This window comes from Apodemus sylvaticus, chromosome 4 (assembly GCF_947179515.1).
Source record: "Apodemus sylvaticus chromosome 4, mApoSyl1.1, whole genome shotgun sequence".
NCBI classification, from domain to species: domain Eukaryota; kingdom Metazoa; phylum Chordata; class Mammalia; order Rodentia; family Muridae; genus Apodemus; species Apodemus sylvaticus.
The window spans coordinates 155093380-155106592 of record NC_067475.1 but is presented as its reverse complement, the minus strand read 5'-3'; the positions used below and the strand labels follow the sequence as shown (position 1 = coordinate 155106592).

The 13213-nt window shown below is 38.1% G+C and overlaps 2 protein-coding genes and 1 pseudogene across 3 annotated transcripts in view; 2 read left to right on the top strand and 1 right to left on the bottom strand.

Moving 5' to 3' along the window:
* The window catches only part of LOC127683495 (rho GTPase-activating protein 20-like), a 420246-nt gene extending 415280 nt beyond the window's left edge, over positions 1 to 4966 (top strand). The window contains exon 11 of one of the 2 annotated variants that reach the window (XM_052180778.1): positions 4875 to 4966. The gene's annotated coding sequence lies outside the window, so the exon portion shown is untranslated. Of the gene's footprint in view, positions 1 to 2628; positions 2694 to 4874 lie in introns of those variants that run through there. The other variant, XM_052180779.1, reaches the window with a different exon arrangement.
* The window catches only part of LOC127683494 (rho GTPase-activating protein 20-like), a 228771-nt gene that overhangs the window by 27002 nt on the left and 188556 nt on the right, over positions 1 to 13213 (top strand). The gene's annotated exons all lie outside the window — the stretch shown is intronic.
* Positions 9595 to 9686, bottom strand: LOC127683979 (uncharacterized; annotated as a pseudogene).

Here is a 13213-nt window from a genome sequence, read left to right as displayed (position 1 = left end):
TTTTCATTATAAAAGGATTTTATTAGAAACATACAAGGAAGCTTACTTTATTCAGATTTGTATGAAAATTGGCTTAGTGTCCTTGATGAAGAATCCCTGCTTGGAAAAATTTCAACTATACGAAGGTAATGACATAGTATACACTTGGGGAAATGCCCAAAGTTAGAAGTAATGCATTTTGAGATATATGGGCTTGTCTTTATAGGATTATAAGCTGGAATGATGTCCCAAGACAAGAAGTTTCCTTTGCTAAGACATGTATAGTCACTTTATAAACAGGTGCATTTCTCACACAAGTGTGTTGTACCATGTCTGTAATCCAACCACTTGAGAGTCTTCTAAATTATAATGGTCATGGTGTGGAAGACAGCTTATGCTACGCAGTTGTGTGCAAGACAGATTAGAACATTGGTTTGAATTCCTGAGTGAGACAAGTTAAAAGAAGTATATAAGTATAATAACTGTGGGCTATTTGTATCCTAATACTATTACCATAGTATTGTAAATATTGAACATTTAAATACATATATCATTAATTAGAACGTGAAGCTATTACTAAGTTCTTCCTTCTCAACTATAACTACCTAGATAAGTCTGGGTCAGGTATAGCTTTGACTTCTTTGGGTCATTTCCCTGTATCCATAGAATGATTTCTTAAGTACCAGGACTTTGAGCTCCCATTTCTACCCAGGACTCCAGTATCTCTGCCTTATCTATAGCAGAAGCTTTTATGCCTGCATTGTGTAGGGTCACTAGTGCGCCTTCTGCTCCTTGTGTTCCAGAGTGTCACAAGAGTGCTGCATGGATTCATAGTAAGTTGGATATTAAATGTGCCCCCATGGTGGTTAGAAAGATGGTTCATTGTTTGGCAACACTTTTTTCCATACACAGAACACACAACCTGCAACAAGCTTCATTCATTCATTCTATTTCCAGAGAACCTGACACCTTCCTCTGGGTTCTGTGGGTAGCAGTAATACATGTAATACAGAAAAATGCATACATAATTTTTAAAGTTTCCCATAATTCTATAGGGGAAATTGATTTTCAGATAATATTTTAGCCAACAGTAGCAATATTTTACCTAAAATCTGTATTTTGGGGTGGGGTCATTCATTTGTTTATATTAGTGCACATGCAGAAGCTATGCATGCAGTCGATGGCATAACTATATCCAAAGTTCCATTTCTTTTTATTAGATATTTACTTTATTTACATCTCAAATATTATTCCCTTTCCTCATTTCCTCTCGGAAAAGCCCCTATCCCATCTTCCAGACCCCTGCTCACCTATCTACCCACTTCCACTTTCCTGTCCTGGCATTACCCTTCAGTGGAGCAGCAAGCTTTCACAGGACCAATGTCCTCTCCTCTCATTGATTTCTGAAAAACCCATCCTCTGCTATATATGTAGCTGGAGCCATGGGTCCCTCCATATGTACTCTTTGGTTGGTGGGTTAGTTCCTTGGAGCTCTGGTTACTGGTTGGTTTATATTATTATTCCAGCCTATGGGGCTGCAAAACCCTACAGCTCTCTAGCTCCTCCATTGGGGACCCTGTGCTTAGTCCATTGGTTGGCTGTGAGCATCAACTTCTGTCTTTGTCAGGCACTGGCAGAGCCTCTCAGGAGACAGGAATATCGGGCTCCTGTCGGATAGCGCTTGTTGGCAGTCACAATAGTGACTGGGTTTGGTAAGTGTGTATGGGATGAATCCCATGTGGAGCAGTCTCTAAATGGCCTTTCCTTAAGGTTCTGCTCCACCCTTTGTGTCTAAATCTCCTCCCATGGGTATTTTGATCCCCCTTCTAAGACAAATGGAAGTATCCACACTGCGGCCTTCCTTCTTCTTGGCCTTCATGTGGTCTGTGAATTGTGTCTTGGGTATTCTGAGCGTTTTGGTTGATATTCACTCATCAATGAGTGCATAAGATGTGTTTGTTTTTCGTTTGTTTGATTGGTTGGTTTTGGGTTACCTCACTCAGGATATTTTCTAGTTCTACCCATTTGCCTAAGAATTTCATGAATTCATTGATTTTAATAGCTGAGCAGTACTCCATCTTATAAATGTACATTTTCTGTACCTATACCTCTGTTGAGGGACATGTGGGTTCTTTCCAGCTTCTGCCTACTATAAATAAGGCTACTATGAGCATAGTGGAGCATGTGGCCTTATTGTCTGTTGGAGCTTCTTCAGGATATAAGCCAAGGAGTGGTATAGCTAGGTCCGCTGGTAGCACTATGTCCAATTTTCTGAGGAATCAACAACCCGATATCCAGAGTGGTTTTACCAACTTGCAATCCCACCAGCAATGTAGGAGTGTTCCTCTTTCTCCACATCCTCACCAGCATCTGCTGTCCCCCAAGTTTTTGGTCCTGGCAATTTTAACTGGAATGAGGTGGAATTTCAGGGTTATTTTGATTTGCATTTCCCTAATGATTAAGGATGTTGACAATGCAGCATTACTTGTCAGACAATCAACAGTAAAATTTTCCTTTGTCTATATAGTATTCTACTGAAGATGCCACAAGCAAATTACATTGTTCTTAAACAGCTCATTCGTGTGCTATTAAAAATTAAAACTTCTGCCAAGAATACTCTAGACAGCTTCATCTTATCTATCCGTATAGCCCCACATGTGTTATGGGATCAGACTTGTGTGAACTCATTATTTGGAAGTGACATTCCAAAAAAGGTAAGAGGATCTGATTTTTCCCTTTGAGAACAAAGTAGTCATTGTGATCAAGAAATTGGGAGTACCTCAGAAAGGTCAGCGATGTTAAAGGAAACCCTAAGATTGCATTATTCTTGAGTGGGAGATACATTGATCAATTTCAGGAAACATTGGGAAGGGAGATTGTTAACATAGTTTGAAGGAAGTGAATCATTTGTTTTTTGTTCTTTCTTTCCTTTTTACTTTTTTTTCAGATATTGATCTTAGATATTAATGTTTTACCCAATAATATGCTGCATGTATAATGGTAGTTCAAGAAGACTACAGTAAAGTTGAAAAAAATCCCTATTACCTAGTGTTTCACTTGTTTGATTATTTACTATTACAGCTGTACTTTGGAGCACATGATAGTTGTTCTTTATCATTGTGAGACTATTAAAATTATGAATTACCCTAACTGCACTACTGGTCATAAAAAAGAACATTGCATACAATTTTATATATAGATATAGATATAAATATACACAGACATATATACATATACATATATATATGCATATGTATACAGACATATATACATATAGATATATGTATACATATGTATATATACATACAATATGTAATATAATGAATAATGATGAACATGTACTCTATCTTATATAATATAGTTTCTAATATTTTAGCACTAACTTCTACTTATATAAAATAGAAGTATATGTTTGCATTATTTTGGGTACATTTTTAGGTACCTTAATATTTTGCTTTATTTATCTCTTCCTTTTCCTAGAAAGCTATATGCATTTATATTTTTCATCACTTTAATTATTTAGTTTTAATTCTGATTGCAGTACACTACTCTAGGTCTCATCCTCACGACCCCCTCTTCCCTCAGTTTAATTTTAATTTAAAATTTTATTTATGTTTTAATTTTTTTAAAGTTTGGGGGAAGTTGCCAGGGGAGAGTGTAGATATGGATGGACTAGAAAATGAGTGTTACTGGGTTGCATGATGAGAAATTCACAGAGAATCAACAAAGGACTTACCAATGAAGTCATGGTGGTATTACTCACCATGGAGTAGAGTAGACCAATGAAAAGCTCCTTCAATTTAGAAAGTGTCTTAATTTGCTACTATTATGATAAAACACTGAGGAAAATTCTGGAGGACAGGTTACACTTCACAATATACTTCTAGTTACCAGTTAACTACTGAAAATGTCAGGGCAAAACCAAAGCGAGGCAGGAAGCTGGAGGCAAGAACTGATGCACAAGCTGTGTAAGAGTGCTTGCTGCCTCTTTTCCTGTACCTCCTATCTCTCTTTGTCTCAGTAATAGCTCCTGGGTGGCACCATCCTGGAGTTCTGGGACCTATAAATTCCATTGTTAATCAAGAAAATATTCCACAGACTTTTCTACACAATGGGCCAATCTGTTGTCTCAGTTTCTCAACATAGATCCCTGTTCTCACCAAATTCTTCATTAGTCATTTTTCTATTGCTTTAGTAAAACACCAGGACCAAGGCAACTCATAGAAGTAAATGTTTATTTGGGACTTAGAGATTTAGAGACATTACCATCCTTCAAATTCATGACAGAGGAGCATGGCTGCAGGAAGGTAGGGCAACCAAACAGGAAGCAGAGACCTGGTGGCTCTCATCTTAGGCAGCAAACGTGAAGCATAGAGAGTACACTCCAAATGGCACCTGACTTCTGTGACCTTACATTCTAACCTATGACATACTTCCTCCAGAGATGTCAAGTCACTAAACCACTCAAAAGATTTCACAAAGATGGTACCATAAATTGAGATGCCTGGAATTAGACAGGCATCACATTCAAAATATCACAATGAAACTCCACCTCTTCCCCATTCCCCTGCATAAAATCACTAATTCAAGAAATCTTTGAAGTCATTACTGTGATTCACTCACAGTTATTCTGGCAGCATATCAGTTCTGAAATGTTACATTGCTTTAGTAGTTCCCCTATTCTTTGAAGTATGTATGAAATTTTAACATGATAAAGTAAGTTGCGAAGAACTTAAGCATCTCCATTTCAGACAGAGACTTAATTTCACAGGTTCATATCTGCTCAAAGTAACTGATATTTTCCTTTTAATTTTGGAATTCATTTTTTTATCGATTTCAATTTCGTAAACTATGTAAAATTACAGAAGATCTTGTTTTTTTTCCTTGTGTTACAGATCTCTGTTATACAAATCATGATTGATAACTTTGCAGATATATTTGGAGAAGATGACCCTATAATTTGTGACAACAGTCAGAAGAGGTCAGATGACATAAAGACTACAGTAAATACTGCTGGTAAGTCAAAAGCTTTGAAATACTGATGAATTAAAGGTTTCATCTGCTTCTTCTCAAGCAGAAGTTCCTAGAGATTAAGAGAAATTAGTCATTAAACAGATGGAAGGATGATATTCTCTGATTTCATAAATTTGTAAATATCAAAGCCCTATTGTGGCCTATTATATTAAAACGTGGGAAAAGATTTTTAAACAATACTTTCATTAAATTATATATTAATATGTGTATATATACATAGGTATGCATAAAGACACACATACACACACATACACACACATACTCACACACACACACATACTCGCACACACACATATATTCTTTCATACATGCATGTAGGACAGAGGAACTCCTTACTTAGACCCTGTACAAATTCCAGCATATTACCTGTTATATTTCTCACCTTTCTTCCCATGGTCCATAAGTCATGTAGGATATCTTGGATATGAAATTATTTTTAAAAAGTTCACTTAGAAACAATTATTCAATTTAAAAATTCATTACACATACTCCCAAGAGTGAACAATGTGCCAACAAGCTTTGCTATTCTTGGACAGAAACACTGATGTTTAATTTCATTTGATTCATAATCTTGCCAAATGCTTAGCATTTGGTATCAATATGAAGTTGCACAGGATCCACTACAACACCTATGTGAGGAATCTTAACAAATAACACATTCAGGAGCAGATATATTGTTAACTCAAGAAGCTTTTGTGTACAGTTCAGAAAATATACTGAAAACTAGTCTGATCTGAAGTGGGGTGAATCTATCATCAGAGAATGTTTTTCTAACTAAGACATTTCTTGACTTCATTTAGCAGGGGACAACGAAACAACTGCAACATATGACTTTCCACAAAGGAAACTTCCTCATGACTAAAGAAGGTTCCTGTCATTCTATTTCAATAAAAGAAACAACTTCAATTATACATTTACCCATATTATTTATTACAAATAGATTCACTCACTATTTATTTCAAGTTATGTATTACATATTCTTATCTATTATAATAAATTGAATTAAATTGTTATTGCTTAGACTCGAATATGCCTGATTCATGATTCTCCATAGTATTTGTAAAATGGCATTTCCAGTACTCTCCTCCACCTCTCTTACTCAGGCACCTATATTCATGCAACAGATCCACTAGAATCACTTTATTAATTTTTTCTTCCAAACTACAATCAAAACGGCATTTTAAGTCCTGCACAATAATTTTGTTAATAGTAATTATTGTCCTATTTCTGTGAAAATGTACTCTACTAAATTATTTACATTAGGAAAATAGCTCATTTTTTTGAGGGCTCAAGATATCAACATACAGCAGTTCTAATGTCAGGAGGTTGTAGCTAGTGAAGTCGTTCACCTAATTCAGAAGCAGAGGACAATAAATGTTAATATTCAGTAAGTTTTTTCTTTTTAAACATCCCAGGAACCATGAAAGGAATAGTAGAACCTAGTTATACTATTGGTTTGGCCACCAGTTACTTAAGCATAGACAGAATCTAAGGACCATAAATACACCCTCAGTGTCATGTCCAGAATCTTTTTTCAGAGAGAATTCTAAATAGAATTCCATTAATGATCAGCATTAATCATCACACATGATAAGATTAAAGGTGAATCATGGCTTCAAAAAACATAGGAATGGTCAAAGGTTTTAGTGATCAGAGAAATGAGCAGAGTCTGAAGTAAAGGCCACCCAGAGACTGCCTTACCTGGGGATTCATCCTACAAACAGTCACCAAACCCCGACACTACAACAAGAAGCATGTACCAAAAGGAGCATGCCATGGCTGTCTCCAGATGGGCCCTGACAGAGCTCTATAAATACAGAGGCAGATCAACTATTGGACTGGGCTTGGGGTCACCAGTGGGAGGATCTGGAGGGTAGTCCGGAGTACCTGAAGGGGTTACAGCCCCATGGGAATAAGAATGACTTCAGACACTCAGACACCCCAAGACTCCCAGGGACTGAACCATCAGGATCAGTGGGAGGAGTGGTCTTTGGTCAGGTAAAGGCTCAATAGAGGCCCCAACAAAAGGAAACAGACTGGGGTGGGGGGTGGGGGTGAGGTGGGAATGTGTCAGGTAGAGGGACATACACATGGAGGCAAGTGATGGGAGGAGGGGTAGGGAATCTTTGGGGAGGGGGGCTTTCAGGAGGGGGGAAATTGGGAAAGGTTTTACCATTGGCAATGTAAATGAAGATACTCAATAGAAAAATAGATATTGAGAGAAAACAAAAACCAACAAAACAACAACAAAATGACCCCAGGATCCCACTTTACACCAATCAGATTGATTACATTCAAAAACCTCAGATGACAACCAGTGTTGTTGAGGATATGTAGAAAGAGGAACACTCCGCCATTGCTGGTGGAGTTGCAACCTGTTACAACCATTCTGGAAATCATTCTGGTGTTTATTTTGAAAAATGGAAATAGATCTACCTGATGACCTAGCAATACCACTCTTGAGAATATACCCAAATGATGCCCACCATGCCACAGAGGCACGTGTTCCACTACGTTCATAGCAACCTTGTGCTGCTAGGTATCTTAGATACCTAGAAGCTGGAAACAACCCAGATGTCCCACAACAAATCGATACAGAAAATGTTCATTTACACAACGGAATACTACTCAGCTGTTAAGCATGAGGACATCCTGAATTTTTCAAGCAAATGGAAGGAATTAGAAAATATTCTGAGTAAGGTATTCGGACACAAAAGGACACACTAATGTTCTCACTAATAAGCGGATATTAGCCAAAAAATGCATAATACCCAACATACAGTCCACAGACCTCAAAAAAGGTCAACAAGCTGAAGTGCACAAGTGAGGACAACTCAGTCCCACTTGGGAGGGAGAAGAAAGCAATCACAAGTGGGGAAGAAGGGTGGGACCTGGGAAGGAAAGTGGACAGTGGTCAGGGGAGTCATGGGAGAGGGGAACCTGATCTAGGATGGGGAGAAGGAAAAGGACTGAAGCCCTGAGGGCCAGCACAAAGAATGTAAACAAGCAACCTTGGAAAGTAGAAGGTTAGGGGGCGGACCCTCCAGAATGTACCAGAGTCCTGGGAGGTGAGCGACTATCAGGCACTAAAGGGAGCAACCTTAGATGCCTGACAGTGGGGAGAGGGAACATAGCCCACCTCCAGCAGGAAGAAAGATAGGGCATCAAATGAGGGAGGGGCATCCCACAGTCACAACTCTGATCTGTAATTGTTCCTCTCTGAAACAACTGCAGAGATAGAAATGGAAAGGAGCCTGAGGAAAAGAGCCAGAGATAGGCCCAAAGTGAGGTCTAGCTCAAGGGGAGGCTCTAAGGTCTGACACTATTACTGAGGCTATGGAGAGTTCACAATAAGGGACCTATCATGACTGCCCTCTGAATGATCCAACAAACAGCTGAAAGAATCAGATACAGACATTTGCACCCAACTAATGGATAGAAGCACCTGACTCCTGTTGTTGAATTAGGGAAGGATGAAAGCAGCTAAGGAAGGAGACCCAGTAGGACGACCAGCACTCTCAAACTGGACCTCTCAGATCTCTCAAACACTGAACCACCAAATAGGCAGCATACACCAGCTGACATGAGGCCCCCAACACACTTACAAAAGAAACCTCCAGGTCTGTATTCATTCAGAGATGATGCACCTAACCCTCAAGAGACTCTAGGGCCCAGGGAGTTTAGAGGTCAGGTGGGCTGGAGGATGAGGACATCCATGTGGAGACAGCAGGGTGGGGAGGAGATATGGGATGTGGAAAGTTCTGAGAGTGGATGAGATGGGGGGATAAAATATTAAGTGTTAAAAAATACATAAATAAATGTTTAAATTATTTAGAATGCTACAGAAGGAATTGAGCTGATCTAGTAAATTAGTGTGATAAATTTTCAAGTCTACGGCCTCACTACTTCCATAAATCTGACTTAAATTTCTAGCCCCAGCCATGGGAGGTTGAGTGCCTTTTGCCAAAGAAATCTTACAGCAATATGTCTAAATTCAACTGATTCTAGCGGTTTATGACTTAGCAACGTCTACGTTGAAAATGAGTTTCTATGGTACATAAAATATTAGACATGTTGACATGTTAGGGAAGCAATTGACAGGAGTATTCTGCTTCTAACACCTATGAAGTGTGACAATAACCCGTACAGCCACATATCAGAATAGATGCAGTAAGTGTACTTACATGTCAGTAGTATTCAAGAAGGTTTTTTGGTAAGTGTAATTTAATTAATTTTTTGATATATTTTTTCTTTACATTTCAAATTATTTCCCCTTTCCTGGATCTCCCCTCTCAAAAAGTCCCATAAGCCCTCTTCCCGCCCCTTGTTACCTCATGAACCCCTCCCTGCTCCCCTTTCCTGGTATTCCCCTAAACTGCTGCACTGAGCCTTTCTAGGACTAGGGGCCTCTCCTTCCTTCTTCTTGGGCATCATTTGATATGTGAATTGTTTCTTGGGTATTCTGATCTTCTAGGCTAATAGCTGCTTATCAGCGAGTTCATACCACTGTGAGGTCAAGAACCTTTGATTGGACTTAAGTTTATTTTCTTTACCTCACAATTGAACAGTTTTGGGTCTTTCATTGGTTTCTCTGAAAAAAAATTTTAGTCTGTAGACTCTAAGAAGCCTGTTCTTTTCTACACTTGATCTTAGCCAAAAGGCCGAGAAGCAATAAACCTGTTCTTTTCTACTGAGATAAAGAAATGGACTGAGCCCAGATGTGAGAGAAGGTGTGCATGTGTGTGTGTGTGGGGGGGGGCGTGCGTGCATGTGGGCGTGTCGGGTGGGGAGGAGCTGAGGAGTAGAGGGTGGGAAAACTATCAGAATATGTTGTATTAGAAAAGAATCTACTTAATAAAAAGCAGGAGGAAGAAAATATTCATCAGAAAAAAAAGGAATAAAAAGACCTAATTATTAAACCTCAAACTTTAATAGCAAGAAAATAAAATAGAATCATATTTTATACTTATTTTTTCTGTTTTTATGGTGAAGATGTAGAGGATAGAATGAATTCATTTAAGGAATGTATTTTATCCTTGACTGTGATTCTGAACTAAGTATCATTGTGATGAGAAGTATAATATACTAATCTACAATACTGACTGACTTTCCTGTAGATGAAGCTTTCTGACTCTGTTCAGTAAAGCATATTTATTTTTAAAGTGTCCTGTGATTTTTGCATGTTGGTCTGTATGGTTCATAGGGTTAATGAAGCTGAATTTTCACATATACCTTTGATAGGTTAAAAAAGAATCATGTATTGAGAATATTTGAGAATGAGTATGAATTTCAAAATGTTTTGTAAAAAATTACTTCTCTTCTTGGATAGATATTATTACTGATATCTATCTGTCTCTCATTTCATCTATCTATTTAGCTATTAACATATACTTTTCTGAGAATCTGTTATTTAATAAAAATGCCTATGGTTCAACAATTATTAAACTACATGATTATAAAACCAAAAGACTGAAGAGGATGAAATGCACTTGTCACTTTGTCAGTTATAGCATAAGCTCTTGAATCTTGACTTCACAATGGCCTGTCACCCTGACTGCTAATGAATCCTCAGACTTCAGTGGTTGGTTTACCAACTGCAGTCTTCAGTTTGTTATATAGTGCCTAGAAGGAAAGCGATAATTTCATATCCATTGATTTGCTCTCAATTCCAGGCTCCACTGTAAAGGTATGTATATAGAAAGCAATTGTTAGCATAGCACAGGAGATGGAGAGGTTTGGAGAGGTGCAGGAATCTAGGTGGAGACTTTAAAATGTACAAGAATGTTTACTTTCCAGAATCAATGTTGATATCCTCATAGGAGCCACAGGAAAGACACACGGAACTGTCACCCGTGTCTGGACAAGATCAACTTCATGACTAATCTTTGAATGCTGGAGTGTTTGCTTGTTTGTACATGTGATTGTTTTTCTGCATTGAGAGTTATCTAGCTTATTATAATAGTTTTGACAGCTCAGCTGAACATCAAGATCATGAAAGCAGAGGTCTTTGGCTTGAGTTGTGGAGATTCATGCAACTACACTTTCAAATGCTAATATACTCCAGCTACTCATTTCTAAGCTTTCACCATTCAAGACAGTTTGGGGAAGGGACAAACATACGAAAAAGAAATTTCTGAAGGAAACTGACATATAGGACAATATAGGAAAGGCCAGGGTGTTCACAGGTATGAAAAGAAGTCTAGAATTTTTAATGATGTTTAATTTTTTAATTTCTTACTAAGTTTCCCATTAGCACATCATTTATGTTCAAAGTTACAATTAGTTTTTAATATCACATTCTTCCTTATTTTGAATTTCATACATGTATACAGTGTATTAAATCATCAGTATAAATGTTGCTATAATATTCCTCAGATCTTCTCTTTCAATATTATTTACTGTTTTTTTACTATCATAAACCTTTTAAAATTTAACATGAACATTGGTCTGATAACTTATCCACTGAGTACTTGTTCTGTTAGGTGGAGACCTGTATAAGGAGTATCTTATTTTTTCTATATGGAAACCCTTGTGAAGAAAGACATTGGAGGAATACATCAAAACTTGCTGTGCCAAAGCAACATAGAACTCACAAGTGGCAGGAAAAGGAATGAGAGACATCAATCTTTATTTAAAGATGCATTGGTTGTGTCTAGTAATCTATTATTCTGTGCAACATGTATTCCTTACTATGAGAGGCTACACTTTAATTAGGCATTTTGTACAAAACTAAAATATTCTTTTCTTTTCTTTTTTTTTTTAAGTTTATACTTACTTCATTACTTACTGATTGTAACTTTCTTTTCCTCTACTGTGTTTGGGGTTTGGCAGACACTCCCCTTTACATTTCTCAACTCATTTTGAGAAAAGTTTCAAACACATTTAAAAAAAATGAATTATTTACGGTGCCATCCTTCTAGTTGAATTTGGGAACAAATAACAACTTGAAAAGGAGGCAGATTCTGCTTATTCTCTTTTGTTGTAGATGTTAACTAGATATATTCTTTATTTATATTTCAAATATTATCTTCTTTCCTGCCCCCCACCCCCGTGAAAATCCCATGAGCTATCTCAGCTCTCCCTGTTCCCCAATCAAACCCCTCCTGCTTCCTTGTCCTGATATTCCCCTATACTGCAGCACAGAACATTTATGGGCCTGTCCTCCCTTTGATGTCCAACAAGGCCATCCTCTGCTGCCTATGCTTCTGGAGTCATGGGTAACTTCATGTGTACTCTTTGGTTGATGGTTTTGTCCCTGGGAGCTCTGGGAGTGCTGGGTGGTTAAGAATTAGTCTGGGAAGAATAATGATTTTGGCTGACCAGATGCCCCAGGGTTCCCAGGGACTGAGCCATCAACCACAGGGTACACATGGTTCCAGCCAAAAGAGTGGCAGAGGAATGCCTTGTTGGGCTTCAGTAGGAGGACAGGTCTCTGGTCCTATAAATGCCCAATAGATGCCTCAGCATAGGAAAATCGAGGGGGGAGGGTAGGTGGTAGTGTGTTGGGTGGGGGACATATTCTTGGAAGCAGGGGGTGGGAGGATGGGTTGGGGTATTTCGGGGAGGGGAGGAAACTGGGAAAGGGTGTAACATTTGAAATGGAAATGAGGAATATATTCAATAAAAAGTGCAAAAAATTCCAAAAAAAAAAAACCAATACAAAAAGAAAAGGAGGCAGATGTGCCATATCCCATTCACTGCTCTCCCTTGCCCCTGTGTGTGTATGTGTGTGTCTGTGTCTGTGTGTATGTGTGTGTTGGCTTGTTCCAATTCAATTATAATTATGTTTCTATTTATTTTATTTATTTGCCCTTTCTTTCTCCCTTTCCTTCCTTCTTTCTCTCTTTCATTCTTTTATTCTTTCTTTCTTTTGTTCTTTCTTTCTTTTACTTTTTTTTCATTTATTTATTTATTTATTTACATTGCAAATGATTTCCCCTTTTCTGGGTCCCCACTCCCCGCAAGTCCCATAAGCCCTCTTCTGTCCCCCTATTCTTCCATCTATCCCTTCCCACTTCCCTGTTCTGGAATTCCCCTATACTCTTGCACTGACTCTTTCCAGAACCAGGGCTCACTCCGCCATTCTTTTTGGACATCATTTAATTTGTGGATTATGTCCTGGGTATTCAAAGTTTCTAGGCTAATATCCACTTATCAGTGAGTGCATACCATGATTGATCTTTTGAGACTGGGTTACCTC